Genomic DNA, 14,579 nt, shown 5'->3' on the forward strand with positions numbered 1-14,579 from the left:
CATGCTAATTAGGATCATAACCATCAAATACTGCAGGGAATTAGTACAATATTACAAACGTACAGTTACCTTCTCCAAATTGGAGTAAGGTCCAAACCAGTTATTTTGATATAAACAAAAGTTATGGATGGATTTACAGACAGTGTTAATAGATTGTGCAGTTTGAGCTCTGTTTCTGACTAACCTGCAGCTTAACTCTGCAGTGGTTGCTGATACAACTTGGCTAAAACAAAACAAAATAAATAAAATCTAATTTACACCACTGAATTACTCTGACAAAGCGGACTGGCAACATTGTTAAGGATTCAACACACCATGATCACCACGTGTTTGCTCCTTTACCTTCTGGAAAACAGTGCAGAACAATTCAAAAGCACACAAACATCACCCACCAGCACCAAGCACACTTGTTATTCTCTGGAGAAAACCTGGTAATTCGAGGTCACAATTTATTAGTTATTGTCAGTAAATAACTTTAAATTGTTTTATTACATTCAAAACTTAAAACTACAATATGCACTTTTAGCCAGTACCGTGTCAGAAGTACAAGCCTTCAGTCTGCTACAGCTACACCCTGATTTGCAGACACCAGTCACAGATGCGAGTCCACCACAGCCTCCCACTCCTTTCCTCCACCATTCTTTTTGACTTCAAACTAAATTTATATGAGTATTTCTTTTGGTAGCAGATGAAGCTCCCAGCTTATGACTCAGACCTGTAAAAATAACAACCTAAATCCAACTCCAACATGGAACTAGCTATAAAATAAGTGACAGATAGTTCATGACATAATGTTCCATTATTTCTCTTGGCCTATAACCAGGGACTTCTAAATTTCCCTTAAAACATGGCGCCCTCCGTGGCAGACGTGTTTGCTCGCTCCGCGCTCGAATGTCGGCTTTTCCTTCTTTTTTGTGTGTTTCTTGTTTTTTCTGCAGTGCACAAATGCCATGGACTGCTAACATTCAACCGACAGGCATTACTGGACATCGCCAACTCACAACACACTGACTTTGCTAGTTTTATTCCGCTGGAGCTACAACTCATTGTTCGCTCCCAGAGTCACCACCGTAACCACCCCGGAGGCCATGAAGCACCGGGCTCGAGTGAGTTAGCTGACCCCAGGAAAGCGCTTCGGAGACGGCGACGCAAGCGAAGCAAGAGGGGAGGGCTCCGTGCTAGGCTAAAAGCTTGCGCTAGCCGACCACCGCTACCGAGTCTCCTGCTAGCGAATGTGCGGTCCCTGGAAAACAAACTGGACGAGCTACGAGCCAGGATTACAACACAACGGGAAATCAGAGAGTGCTGCACACTGATTTTTACCGAGACCTGGCTCTCAGACAAAGTCCCAGAGGACGCCATTCAGCTACAGACTCACTTTGCTCACCGAGGCGATCGAATGGCCGCGTCCGGTAAGGCTAAAGGGGGAGGTGTGTGTGTGTTTGTCAACAACTCGTGGTGTGGAGATATACAGACGGCGGATGAACACTGTTCGCCAGATGTGGAGTTTCTACTGCTGAAGTGCCGTCCTTATTATCTACTGAGGGAATTTACTGCTGTGTTTTTTGCCGCTGTTTACATCCCCCCGCGAGCTAACTCCACGGCAGCACTCAGCAAACTCCATGACGTCATCAGCGCGTTAGAAATGGCTCATCCTGACGCTGTTTTTATTGTTGCTGGCGACTTCAACCAGTGTAGTTTACGGACTGTATTCCCCAAATACAACCAGCATGTGGACATTCCCACCCGTGATAAGAACACTCTGGACCATGTTTACAGCAACATACGTGGTGCATACAGGGCTGCACCCCGCCCCCACTTCGGACACTCAGACCACATCTCTTTGTTCCTGTACCCTGCTTACAGACAAAGACTGAAACAAACACACCCTGTCACCAAACAGGTTAAACTCTGGACCCCAGAGACTGAGACCACCCTGCAGGACTGTTTTGCTCTGACAGACTAAGATGTGTTTAAAGCTGCAGCCACTCTGGAGGACTCTTCCATCAGCGTTCAGGATTATGCTGAGTATGTGACTGGGTACATCAGCACTTGTGTTGATAACATCGTGCCGACCATACAAATCAGGAAGTTTCCAAACCAAAACCCCGGATAAACAGTCAGGTACGTCAAATGCTGCGTACTCGCTCTCTTGCATTTAGATCAGGCAATGAGACCGAGTACAAAGCTGCGAAGTACGGACTGAGAAAAGCCATCACAGCGGCCAAGAGGCAGTACAGAGAGAAGCTGGACAGCTTCTACTCTACTACTGACTCAGGGCGGATGTGGCAAGGCCTGCAGCACATCACAGACTACAGGACCAACACCACCAACATCACCACCTCAACAGACAGCCTGCCAGACGACCTCAACACATTCTACACCCGCTTTGAGGGCCCCAGCTACACTGCAGAGAGGGGGCCCACACACCTGGACCACTCAACCCCCTCCCCTCCACCAACTGTCTCAACGACCCAGGTACACAAAGCTCTGAGGAAGATCAACCCCCGCAAAGCAGCAGGTCCTGACAACATTCCTGGGTGGGCCCTCAGAGCATGTGCCAATGAGCTGGCTGACGTTCTCACCTCCATCTTTAACCTCTCCCTCAGCCAGTGCACTGTTCCTTTGTGCTTCAAGACCACGACCATTGTCCCCCTGCCTAAGAAGAGCCCACCCACCTGCCTGAATGACTACAGGCCAGTGGCACTCACTCCAATCATTATGAAGTGTTTCGAGAGAGTTGTGCTGGCCCACATTCAGAGCAGCATACCTGACACTGTTGATCCCCTCCAGTATGCCTACCGGCCCAACAGGTCCACCTCGGATGCCATTGCTGCTGCCATCCACTACTCCCTCTCTCATCTGGAAAATAAGGACTCATACCTGAGGATACTTTTCATCAACTACAGCTCCGCCTTCAACACAGTCATCCCCCACAAACTCACCCACAAACTGTCCACACTTGGTCTACACCCCACCCTCTGTGACTGGCTCCTAGACTTCCTGACTGGGAGGCCTCACTCTGTCAGGATTGGTAACAGGACTTCAGCCAGACTCATCACAAACATTGGTAATCCACAGGGTTGTGTACTCAGCCCCATCCTCTACACCCTGTTCACCCATGACTGTGTCGCCTCCCACAAGGACAACATCATCCTGAAGTTCGCGGACGACACCGCAGTCATAGGACGCATTGCTGGCGGTAACGAGGCAGCCTACAGGAGGGAGGTGGCCAGTCTGGTGTCATGGTGTGGAGACAACAACCTCACCCTCAACACGGACAAGACAAAGGAAATGATAGTGGACATGTGAAAGGAGAGGAGAACGCATCAGCCACTGTTCATCCGGGAGCTTGAAGTGGAGAGGGTGAGCAGCTTTAAATGCCTGGGTGTCCACATCACTGAGGACCTCACTTGGACACCTCACGTCACGCAGCTGGTCAACAAGGCCCAACAGCGGCTGTATTTTTTGAGGAGGCTGAGAAAGTTTGGCATGTCGCCTAAGATCATCAGCAACTTCTACAGCTGCGTCATTGAGAGTGTCCTGACCAACTGCATCACGGTGTGGTACGGCAGCACTACTGCCATGGACCGTAAATGCCTGCAGAGAGTGGTGAAGACTGCACAGAAGATCACCAGGACTCCACTGCCCTCCCTGCAGAGCATCTACCATCGCAGAGGCCGCAGGAGAGCTGCGTCCATCCTCAAAGACCCCTCTCACCCCCAGCACGAACTGTTCACACTTCTAACCTCAGGACGGAGGTACAGAAGTGTGAAATGCAGGACCTCGAGACTGAAGAACTCTTTCTTCCCCTCTGCCATCAGACTCCTAAACAGCTGACAGGAGTTTGCAACCATGAACATAACATAACATAACATAACATAACTGTTACACGGACACAACTGATACATGGACACAACTGCTCACGAATGACATTTTGTATTTGCACACAAATTGTTTTTTGAATTGCACTACCGCACTGAGAACGGCACTACCTCACTTTATTGCCTACTCAGAACTGCACTACCTCACTTATTGCCTTTTTTTTAAGAACTGCACTACCTTATTGCTCTTATTTGTTTGCTCTAATTTTTTTACTTTTTCATTTTATTTGTATTTTCTTTTATTTGTATTTTTTGTAAATTCTCATCTTACTGTGTGACATTCAGAGTGGAGGGCAAAGTAAGAATTTCATTGTACAGGGAAACATGCGTTCTATCTGTGCATATGACAATAAACACTTTGAATTTTTGAATCTTGAAAAGGAAAATAGAAAGACACAGACATTTGAAATTAATCTAATGTAATTAATAAAGAATTAGCACAAATGAAAATCATAACACAAATCACTCAGTTGTTTTTACTAAATGTTACAGGGTTTCCTGTAGATAAATAGCCTTTACAGTAAATGAAATAAAGCATTGCTTCAACTTGATGTCAAAAAGTGTAATGTTCTCATGGCCAATTTTTATTAATTAAACTTTGCATCTGAGCCGATCTTTCTTCAGCTGCAACTAATTGCTTAATGGGTTTCAAAGTATTAAGCTCTTAGTATGCATCTTATTATTTTGAAAGATAATAAAAAATTATTTCTTACAGTTTACTGTTCTTTCCACTCGAATTTGCCCATTCTGCTTTGCAGAGTAAAAGGAAATCTGTAGATTTTTGCCTTTAGTCACTAAACCTTCCTGGACTTCAAATGCTTTGTGCATTTGCATGCATTTGACCTGTGCAAATAAACTGCATCTAGTGGGTTAACAAACCACAGTTTGATTCAGCCCAACTTAAAATAGAGTAAAAAAATACACACCCGTGAAGTAGAGTACAATTGAATATAGTGAATACTCGAGTGCAATCTGGCTTTTTTTGTTTGTTTGTTTGTTTGTTTTGCTATGCTTAAACTACCAAAAGTCCATTATTAAATACCATTATTGAAGAACCCCATCTAGATCTAAGCTCAATTTCTATTCTATTCCCTAATAAAAATCATTAAAAAATATGTTCATAACCTCACCACCTGACCCTAAATAACCTCCTTAATACAGGAAGTGACATTTAATTTCAGCTATTTCAGCATTTTTGCAGCTGTGCTTGGAAAATACTTTCAGCACCCAAGAATTCAGAGTGCATTTTCTTTTTGGAAAAGCTATTTAGGCAGGGTAAATTACACTAAAATTAATAATTAGTCACTGAATAACAGTATTTACTGTTCCAATCAAAGCACAGTAGCTTAATTTGGCAAGAATAAGGTTGAATTGTACTGTATAATAGCAAACGCTAACATGTTAAATTAATATATTTATACAGCATACCTACTGGTTTGTCCATTAAGAATTAATTTGTATTTTTGTGTTGATCCAGGAAGCGACTTACCAACTAGTGAATGAACTGTTTTACCTTATGAGTTACATATAATTTAGTTTGACTTTGTTTCCTTAAAGTACCTTTACTGGTGTGCTTCAGAATCAAACCGAACCTAACTCAAATTGACATGGCCAGGAGATTACCTAGGCAGATATGCAATTTGTAATAGAAGTTATTGAGGTAATAAAGCTGATACGGCTAATGATTCTGATCCACTACTGGATGAGAATTAAGTCTGATGCCAGTTTATCCTGTGATGATTGATTCAGAGGCACACAGTGCCTTTTCCCTCAGACAGGGGGTAATAGAAATGTGCAGCAGAGACAACTAATGTCTTGCAGACAGGAGATAATTAGTCAGTGTTAGTGATGATGAGTGTCAGTGAACGAGAGGGAGCAGTATGAGAAAGAGGAAATAATTATCTCATTAATGTATTTCCATTATGCCAGACTGTCTGCTTCTCCTCCCATCTTTGTGATTAGGTTTTAACTCAGCAGGGTCTGGGAGGAAGATGATTACTAGGAAGATAATTATTATTATTATGATTACTATACTTTTCCTCAGCTGTTAACACCCATACTTGGTGGAATTCAATTGGAGATAAAAGAAATAGGTGAAATCCAAATGGTTTGACTATTTGGTTTGGTTATGAACACAGCCTTTTCACTTGTATTTGTAGCTATAGCAGATGCTATTCATGTGTGGTGTTCTGAGAGTGATCAATTTGAGAAAGGGTAGACAAATATAAAACTGTTGAGTTCATTCACACAATCTGCTGTCATAAAGATTTGTTGCAAGTAGCAAGTTTTGTTACTGATGACAGACCTGAACTTAGAGGTACTACTGTAACAACAGGCTTCCTAAACATTTCATGATATTAACAGTTCAGAAACTCCAGATAAGGCCCAGACTCAAAGACAGACAGACAGATTTCTGATCACCAAGTGGAGGTGTGGGTCAAATCCTACTCCTAACAAAAACTTTCCCTGCAGATCTGCATAAACTAATTATTACCAACATGTACATGGAGACACTGGTTGGATCTTCAAAATCATTGTTTAGATACTTCCTTTGCTGGTTTGCCGGCTTAACTTCCTTGGACCACTTTATGTAGGCCTTGACTACAGAACAAGAACAAGCTACAAAAGCTGTTTTCAAGTTTTGAAGTAGCTCTGACCCAGTCATCTAGCTATCGCAATTTTGGCTGTTGTCAAAGTTGCTCAAATCCTTTCACTTGCCCATGATTTCTGCTTCCAACACAACTTCAAGGACAAACTGCTTACTTGTGCTGTCTAATACAGCTGATCCACTTCCAGGTGCCTTTGTAACAACAATTACAGTCAGTGGCGAGGGTAAGCAGAACTCTCACCCATTATCTGAGTGGGACCCACGTGCCATTTTTAGTCCTCCATGACTGTATTAAGACTGACAGTGGTACTGTTGTGGCTGATTGATGTTGATACAGGTTCACAACAATTGTCTGAATATGACTATTTTTGAAAACTTTTGAATGTGTAGTACAGGTTCAGTAGTAAATCTGACAAAGACCTCTTTTTATATCTGTGGCTGTGTGATACGGTGCAAACGATGTGGGCTACATAGACAATTGGAATCGATTTTGGGGAAAACCTAGGCTGATTAGGAGAGATGGCAGCCTTTAGATGGTGCAGCTTTCTTATCAAGAAATACAGCTGGTTTAGACAACCAAAAGAATGATAATCCAGAGTTGAGCCTAGGATGCAGAGATCCAGTCCTACACACCTCTCTGCAGTGTCCTTACAACCGTCAACCCCCCACAACTCCCACATACCTATAGAGACTGCGTCTGTTCCCCGACCAACTAAATTAAACCAGTTTCTCTATTTTGGTTATGTTGCTTACATCAAATTAGAAATTAGCAGATATTTTTCAATAAAACAACAAGTTTCTATCACAATTAGAGTGAGGGTGGACCCAAGTGAGGAAACTGTGCGAGTGACTGATCTAACAAAAGGCTTTTATTGACAAGAACTTAAAAGACGGAAATCGCTCCTAACGGGAGAGTATGAGAAACAAGTTCATAACAAGACTAACACAAACTATCACTGGACCAAAGACGAGGGGAGTTAACTAAATAGAACACAAGAATGCAATAGAACTAATGTCAACAAGAGGAGGGGAACATAATTACTAAAAATAAACAACAAAAGGCTCAGGGATAAAATAAGGCTAGGGTATGAAAAAAATAAATCTAAATGAACACACACAAAAAAACTAGGAGACTAACAAACTGAAATACACCAAATGAAATACGACACTGGTAAAAGACATAAGCTACTAAACAAATGAACACCCGGGGAAAGGCTAAGGAAACTAACAAAACAGAGATACACCTAACAAATAAGACACGGATTGACATAAACTACTAAACAGGAATTTACCAAACCTCCGACCAAAAGATGTTGATACATAGAGTCTAGAGTACAAGAGTCAGCATTGCAAAAATCAGGTTTACCGAGAGCTCAGAGCATTAGACAACAAGGATCTGGCAGGGTACTGTGTGGAAGACTGTGGGATTTATAAAATTCTTTAAATATTATGTGCTGCATAAACTTAAAACCTGAAAGTGATAAAGTACGTGCACTAAGTGACAGTAACTTATTTACTGTAACTTACAGCAACTTATTTGGTGGTATGACCAACATTATTTGTGTTATTATTGTTATGTTCTCTCTCTCTCCTCCTCCTCATGTGTTTTGAGCCACCTGAGCCACGGGTGGTGTTCACGGATTGGGCCATTTGAACGGATTGTCGCCACCTGATTGGAAAGGCTGGAGCGTCTTACTCCATATATCCTGGATGTCAGCAGCCTTCACCCCCTCTACCTCTGCCACTCTAACCAACCTAGCATCCTGTTTGGACTCGGCTAGCAAATTCTGTGTAGACATTTCTATAAATAAGTAAATATATAACTCATGGTAAATATTGAGGACCGAGTAACAACTATATAAGTGAGAAGCCCTTTTATTTTAATCATTTTACTTCTGTGTAGGGCTAGGAGTTTAGGTTATACATCCTGTTTTTTGGTTTGTTTGATTAGGTAAGATTGGGTTTGTCCTAGAGTTTTTTTGTTCGTTGTTCTGGGCACTACCCACATCTGAGGCAAATAAATTGCTATCATTTGAAACACTTGGTCTGGTTTTGGCTTGGGAATGGAAAGAGTGGTGCACATCGCGTTATGTCTAGGTTCCCCTAGACCAGGGGCATAACATTTTGCAAATGTCTGCAGTAACTGTAGCAACAGAACTGTAGCAACTGACTTTGATTGCTCATTCTGAATCTATGCAGTAGAACATTACAGTCAGTAAAATTGTGTGGACACAACCTCCCAGACTTCTCAGTCAGAAAAGTTACAGACTTGGATAGACACACATTTTTGGTGATCCAACTGTGAACAATTAGACATTAAGACTCATGAAGCTCAAATCGTGGCAATCAACAAACACTCTCCAGTGTCGGGCCTCTAGCAGAGGTAAGTGGTTGGGATGGGGCAAAAAACCACAGTCTCCCCATAGGATTCAGCTGAAATAGTCTGAAACCTATAGAGAGACTCTGTTCATTATTAATGCTAGTTCTTATGTGAGTCACCTTTTTATTCAACCTGTGCACCAAAGAAAATGGTCTTTTTTTGGTCTCGCTTGATGAAGACGTTCTCCTTAAACCTACTCAGTGAAGTCAAATCCCTGATAATGAAATTAGACATGTACTTTAATGAAATGAAATATTTTAGTGAGAAATGTGTCATGAGTGGGAACAGCAGTGTGCAAAGTTTGTATTATCTCTGCTCAGAAGTGAATTAAAGTGAAACATGTGCATGGTGTTTTTGTTGTTACTCACATGCCTAAGGACCAACTTCCAGCCTCTCTGGACCCAGCAACATCAGAGAGGTACAGAAAAGCAGCAAGAGGAAATCCACCTCTGATGGCAGCACAGAAATGCAGAGGAAGAGAAGGAAAGGCTCCTTTAGTACCTGTGAGAGCCATACTCAGACTTTGAGTGCACTCAGACTTTCCTTAGCACAGGATGCTGAGATATCCATCCCTATCAGCACTGAAACTGAAGGGACAAAGGGCCAGAAGAGAAAGTCTGAGACCTATAAACCAAGAAAAAAAAGCAGGAAGACCCCACTTCCTATTGAGGAACCGAGTCACAAGACCACAACTACAACCTGGTCCCTCCTCATCAGTCAACAGTGGCCCCTTGGTCAGCAGAGGTAAGATGAAATAGTAGGAAAACTAATTATGAATGATTTAAATGTACATCACTGCCATGTGACTTTATGTTTTGAGAAGAAGGGCTAACCTATAATCTCTTGAGTTGCTTGCTCCGGCACATTCTGCATTCACACTAAATCTGTATCATGCTCAATCACACTAGTCGAACGAGCCACACTTTGACAACTCTTGCCTTGTGTGATTAAGCCCCCAGCATCATCAGTGTTTGAATTTGTTTCTGCAGATGACTTTGTGGCCAAGTACAGTCTCTGAATGGGAAATATACAATGGTCCCTTTGGAAGTGGCCCTGCTGCTCAAAGTCAAACCAGCAGCAGCAGAGACCAGTGCAGTCGTGACCCTGCTGGACTGGTGCGATTTGCACAATGAGTTGATTCTTGTTCTAGAGAGACCAGTCCCCTGCATGGAGCTGCTTGATTTTATCATCACTAGAGGTTACATTCTACAGGAACACCTAGCCAAAGTAAGCAACTGATGGTGTGTGGTTTTGTGTGTGTCCATATCCACCATGTCCACAGTCAACATGTCTCTTTGTCTCTCTCTCAGGAAATAACCAAACACCTGGTGGACGCTCTCCTTGAGGTCCACTCCAAAAGTGTGTTCCATAGGGACATCAAGCTGGATAACATTCTAATAGAAACCAGCTCTGATGTCCCTCGTGTCCGCCTGATTGACTTTGGCTGTGGGACACTTCTGAGAGATGGGGGCTACACTAGAAAAGAAGGTAAGCTGTCATTGCTGTTAGTCCTTTTCTTAGAGCCAAGTCAGCATCTGGTCTCTGTCCTCTACCTCAGTTCCTCACCATTTAACTTTGTGTATATCGTAGGAACCTATGAGTACCTCACCCCTGAGTGGTTCCAGTGGAGGTGGTACAAGGCTGAACCTACCACAGTGTGGCAGCTCGGTGTGGTTCTGTTTGCAATGTTGCATGGACATCTACCTTTCAAACATGAGAGACAAATAGTTTGTGAAGATCCTGCCATCAGTGAAGGTCTTTCCGTTGGTAAGTCCTGACCTTACACATACAGACCACTCAACACACACACGCACACAAACACATGCACACACAGGACATTATTTAAAATGTTCTATCTTTTTTGTCCAGGATGCCTGAATTTTCTACTGAGGTGTTTGTCCAAGAAATCAGAGGCCCGACCCAGTTTGGAGACACTTAAGAACCACTATTGGCTGATGACCCACTACAGCAGGACAATTCCTACTACAGCTCCTAACATTCACAACTCAGTAATGTGATACATGGAACACACAAAAATCATTTGCCCAACACAAAAAATATTAAGAATCTTTAAACAGCAAGCGGTAAACAAGTTGGTGAATTATGAAAAATTACAAATGAAGAGATGGTTTTTAATAAACTGTATCCACCAGGAGATTTCTTTGCTAAAAAGCACATTTTAAATATCAGAAATGCACATAAAATAAACTTGTGTATTTAACATATTAAAATTGAGTTAGAATGTAAGCTTTTACTGCAACCTGTTAAGGAAAAAACAAGTGTACTTGCAGCAGTTCTTCAGAGGGGCTGGTTACGTCTCCCACTTTGTGCAAAAACTGTAACATCATTATGAAATGCAACAATGTTTTGACAGTACTTCTGAATACTTACAAGTTCCCACCAGTTCAGAAGTACATGAATGTTCATAATAGATTTCAAAAGCCTGAAATTTGTGTTAAAAATTACAACCCTATTTTCAAAAAAGTTAGGAAGAAGTATAAAACATAAATAAAAACAGAATGCAATGATTTGCAAATCTCATCATCCCAAATTTCATTCACAAATAAACAACATATTGGATGTTGACACTGAGAAATTTTAACATTACATGGAAAATATCAGCTCATTTTGAATTTGATGGCAGCAACACATCTCAAAAAGTTGGAAGAGGGGGATGTTTACCATTGTGTAGCATCCCCTCTTCTTTTAACAACTGTCTGTAAATGAGTGAGAATGTCCCATTCCTGTCTGATGCAGGATTCTAGCTGCTCAACAGTCCTGGGCCTTTGTTGCTGGAATTTTCACTTTATAATGCACAAAATGTTTTCTATTGGTGAAAGGACTGGACTGCAGGCAGGCCAGTTCTCTGCAGTTCTCAGACTCTGCATGCTGCGAAGCCATGCTGTTGTGATTGATGAAGTATGTTATTTAGCATTGCCAGGCATTGCCAAGATGGGAGCATATGTTGCTCTAAAACCACTATGTACTTTTCAGCATTGAGCTCATGCAGTGCACACTTCAAAATGGCTGTTTATGGTGACTAAATGGTACATTCGCACCCCAGCAGACCTGTCTGCACTGTCTTTAGACCAGAGCTTCATCAGGAAGCTGTCCCAGTGGGGAACACATAGGAGATGAGTAGTTTCAGATACTTGCTGATTAGATTCCTGACCACTGTGTGTATGTTCTGTAAGATTGATTTGCATTGAATCATTCCTTTGTGCTTTTATGTGAATTCAGCTGCTGAGCTGAGTGGTTAAAAGACACCAATAACCTGTGAAACTTTGTCAATCTGATTGAGCCACTCATGAGTGTAGTTCTGTTCTGCTCTGTATGTTTCTCTGTTTTGCTGATTAAACTCACCATAACCAAAACGCTGAGCTGCCTTTTGCCTCCTTAAATGTGGCGCAGGAAGGTAGAGCGGTTGTCCACCAATCTCACAGTTGTTGGTTCAAACCTCCACATGTTGAAGTGTCCGTCAGCAAGACACTGAACCCCAACTTAGCTCCTGGTGAGTGTTGGCTAGCTGCATAGCAGCTCCCCCATCGGTGCGTGTGTGTGTGTGTGTGTGTGTGTGTGCGTGTGTGTGTGTGTGTGTGTGATTGTGAGTGTGAATGGGTGAATGAGAAGCAGTGTAAAGTGCTTTGAGTGCCAATAGGTAGAAATGCACTATATAAGTTCAGACAATTTACCATATTTCCAAGTTTGAAAGACACCTGGTGATTAAAATTAGTGTCATCATAATCACTGTAAAAAATTAGACTTATTCCAGACAATTGACACACCTCACCCCCAGACAGTATGACTCTATTTACACAGTGACCACTCCCATTTGATATTGAATAAGATGGCTTTCTTGTGTTCACCCTATATTTGTAAATATTGTTACACACCATATGAGAAGCCCCTGCTCCACAATTGTAAACATCTATGTAAAGTGTGCTTTACAGAGTGTGACCGTGGGGGCACTACTTTGCACAGACGGTAAGCGCATCTGATATTCTAGTCAGTGCTATCAAAGACACAAACAACACGACCCCATAAACAACACAATCCCATGTGATAGGTTAAAATATTGCACAGTATGGGAAACTGTACACCGAAAGTAAGAAAGGGGGGCATGTCTCTCTGCCAAATGTGTGCACTGTCAGGAAAAGCTTAGTAGAGACGACCTGCATAGCTGCTTCATACAGCTTATTAAAAAAAGAAGTCTCAGAGCACTTACATCTTTTAGAACTTTGAAACTTAGAATTCACAATGGTAGACATGAGGCTAACTTTGTGTGTGCTTTGGATTTCGAGGGGAACAAATGGTGTGCTACTGGTAAATGGTAAATAGTCACTTATATAGCGCTTTTATCCAAAGTGCTTTACAATGTTGCTTCCCATTCACCCATTCACACACACACTGACACACCGATGGCGATGGCTGCCATGCAAGGTGTTCACCTGACCCACCGGGAGCAACTTGGGGTTCAGTGTCTTGCCCAAGGACACTTCGACTTGTAGCCAGGAGCGGGGATTGAACCACTGACCCTGTGGTCCATGGTCAATTGCCTTACCAACTGAGCAAGACCAGTAGCAGCGGCTACTGTAGCAGCGGCAACTGTACATACAGTATGTATGAGTATGTATGAGTGTGTACAGTAGCCGAGACTTGAGTGTGTAAAGATTTTTTTAGAGTGCTAGAGGCTAAGTCCTAAATACAAAGGCTATACAATTATTGCGCACAATGAGTCAGAATTTGATTATTACATTGTGGTGAAACAATTAGTCAAACAGGGTATCACACCCACTCTGACCATGAGAGGGAGCTGATTCATAATAATGCATGATGATGCTTCCATCAGCGGTGGATCGACAGTTTCAATTTTCTGCCAATGCGTTTATCCAAAACACGAATCTCTAGGGTTTAGCTATAACTAGCCAAAGGTAATATCACTCAGAAATTTAACACTAGGGAAAACGAACACTACGTGGGCTCATATCCAATGTCAGTTTTTGTGGTTATGATAGGATAAATGAGAGTAAAAAGAAATACTTCATGGAGTGGTATGGTTCCGTCAGTGATGAGATGATGAATTTCAAAAGAAGAGACTTTATGGTATGAAGGACGTGGAAATGTTGCGTCAGGCATGTCTGATCTATCGTGACACTTTTATCAAGTGTACAGAACTGGATCCATTTAACTTCACCACGCTGGCATCCAGCTGCATTGGGGTGTTCAAGACGCACTTTCTCCCCAAAGACGCCGTAGCTCTGACATATGACGGTGCCTACACAAACCAGCATAAAACATATTCAAGTGTCTCCATACAGTGGCGTATGTGTCGCATGTGAAAAAAATAGAGGTCAGACACACTGTAAACCATGGTGAACAGAAATTTGGGTGTTATTATGTAGATGGTTACCACACACAGTCAAACACATGTTATGAGTTTGCAGGATGCCTTTTTCATGGTTGTACAAAGTGCACAAATCAGGCAGAGTTGAACCCTCTCAGTAATATCCCAAATAGCGTGCTCTGCCATCAATTTAATGAGATGCTTGTGGTCTTGAGGAGATGGTACGGTTTGCATGTTGTTGTGATGTAGGAATGTTAATGGGAGAGGCTTCAAAAAAAAACACCAGCATTCAAAAATTTATGGCAGGATACAAAATGTCAGAGCATCTTGACCCACTAAAAGCATTGTTTGGTGGGCGCACGA

Source organism: Channa argus, unplaced genomic scaffold (genome assembly GCF_033026475.1).
Source record: "Channa argus isolate prfri unplaced genomic scaffold, Channa argus male v1.0 Contig039, whole genome shotgun sequence".
Taxonomy (NCBI): domain Eukaryota; kingdom Metazoa; phylum Chordata; class Actinopteri; order Anabantiformes; family Channidae; genus Channa; species Channa argus.